General features: G+C 44.7%; 1 long non-coding RNA gene across 1 annotated transcript; it reads left to right on the top strand.

Annotated features, from left to right (window-relative positions):
• The first annotated feature begins 779 nt into the window (after window positions 1-779).
• Window positions 780-1,336, top strand: LOC112436056 (uncharacterized). The gene is made up of 3 exons (XR_003024889.2): window positions 780-903; window positions 977-1,147; window positions 1,227-1,336. It is a non-coding gene; the product is annotated as an uncharacterized LOC112436056 (long non-coding RNA).
• The last annotated feature ends 930 nt before the right edge of the window (window positions 1,337-2,266 follow it).

Here is a 2,266-nt window from a genome sequence, read left to right on the forward strand (position 1 = left end):
ACGGACGCTAATGTTTTTGTCACTTTTTATGGAATCAAACTCAAAATAAGGTCAGTACTTCCACGCTTTAAACGCTGCACGCTCATACTCTCTCCCACAATCGATATATGATCCATTGTTGATCTGCACACAGCTGTTGTCACCAACGGCGCACTCGCTTACGTCACTGTCATGAGACATTCTCGCAAAAAAATCACGGTTTTATTAACGCAGTAACGCAGCGTCTCTACGGGAAAGTAACGGTAATCTAATTACCGATTTTGCAATAGTAATCCCTTACTTTACTCGTTACTTGAAAAAAGTAATCAGATTACAGTAACGCGTTACTGCCCATCTGTGACTATAAGTATGTACAGGCTATGAACATGTGCTTCCAAACTAACATTCACACACCAATGGATGCATCAGAGAGTAACACGGGGTTGGTATCATGCCCAAGTAGACCTGGGCGATATAAGATTTTTTCATATCACGATATGTTTTTTTATTTCAGGCAATAATGATATATATCACGATATAAGCCAAATAACTATATTTGTAAGATTTAAATGTGCCGTTGCTCACAAGTAAAATGTGAAATAATCAGCAGCTTGTTTTGATTAAAATTTTTATTTTCCATAATAAGTTCAACAGGGCAGATGTACTTAAGGAACATGAGACTTTTCCCAATAAATAAAGGCAAATATTGTAAACTACACAAAAGGCAGCCGCTAAAGCGTTTAAGTTTCAAAATAGAACTGTCACGGTCTGGTTGGGCACCTGCAGGTCTCATACAGCGGCTCCTCCTCCTTTAGGCGGAGTCCGGTTGCCCCTCCCTGGCTGACCACCTGTGAGCAATCGTGCCAGCGGTATATCAGACCTGCGCTCTCAACCACTCATCGCCTGAGTATCTGCTATTCCCATGTTAGTTCAGTGGAGCATCCTAAACCTTGTCTTAACGCCGTGTGATGACTCACCTGTCTTTTCTTGTCCTCAGCGATAGCACCCGGAGTGGAGATCTTGTTCCCCTCGCTCCCGTCCTCCTGGACCTGGGCCGCCAGCTGCTTACACAACGTGGCCTGCCGGCCCACCGCTCACCTGCCTGCCTCCCCACGCCTCGACCGCTTCCGGGTTTTCCGCTCCACCTGTCCCCTCCATCTGAAACCAAGTAAGGCAATTCAATTCAACTGCGGAGGATTATTGGTTGTCTGCTGGATCCCTCTGATCGTGATCTCCTCTTGTTCCAGTGCCCCCGGCCCCTACCTAGTCCTGTTTCTACCTCCCCGCTGTCCCCGCTGTTCAGCCGTCTCCTAGAGGTGTCTAGGTCGCCCTCATTATCACCGACGAATCCTACGCGGCACTAGTGTGGTGGCGTCGCTTTGTGTTTCACCTTTGTTTACCTGTGGGCGGAAATAAATCGTTTGTTTTCTGTCACCTCGCTTCCGGGTTGGTTTCTGCGCCTGTGTCCATCCCTGTTCCCTCGTGCCGTTGAGCCGTGACAAGAACAAACAAAACAGACTACTAAATTGTGTCAATTCCACTTAGAAACAAAATATTAATTCTAAAAATAAATCTTAGTTTGTTTTACAGAAGAACGGACAAAATTGACTAACTTTTGTCAATATCAAATAAACTGAGAACTAAAAGGAAATTCTCAATCTCTCCTTGTTGTATAGCTTAGATTTTCAAACAGTCTTAACAGTTACTTTAGTCTGACAAAAGCCGAATAACGAATTAGCGCTTCCAGTCAGAGATTGAGCATGCACCGCTTTATTGTATTTCCAGACTTGCTTTCGGCACAATTTACAGTGCACGCTACTCTGTTTTTTGTCAGACTTGAAATAGCCGAAATACCTTCACACTACAGAACTTCTATGGCTCTTCCGTTCGACAATCTCTCCGGCATTGGAACCATCATCTGTTTTCTCTTTGGTAACCTTCGGTCATGCTCTCATACACTCATTTCCTCCATTACCCGGGCTGCACGGTGGCTGGCTGCTTCCCAAACAAATACACATGTGTGGCACTTGTGCTGTACGTAACAAGTCACGTGACGTGACGCTGCAGCTGTGATTGGTTTGGCTCTGCGCTAGTTAATTTGGATTGGCTGTTCTTCTTTTTTTTTTAAGAGGACAAGAGCGGTGAGGCCTATCGCAATAGTTACATTTTTCTATCGAGAAAAAGTTATTTCGCTATACATATCGTTATCGTTCTATCGCCCAGCTCTATGCCCAAGGCTATTTGTCATGCAGACTAGAGCAGACGAAGAGCAAACCACCAACCTTCT

The sequence above is a fragment of the Maylandia zebra genome, linkage group LG15, assembly GCF_041146795.1.
Source record: "Maylandia zebra isolate NMK-2024a linkage group LG15, Mzebra_GT3a, whole genome shotgun sequence".
In the NCBI taxonomy this organism is placed as follows: Eukaryota; Metazoa; Chordata; class Actinopteri; order Cichliformes; family Cichlidae; genus Maylandia; species Maylandia zebra.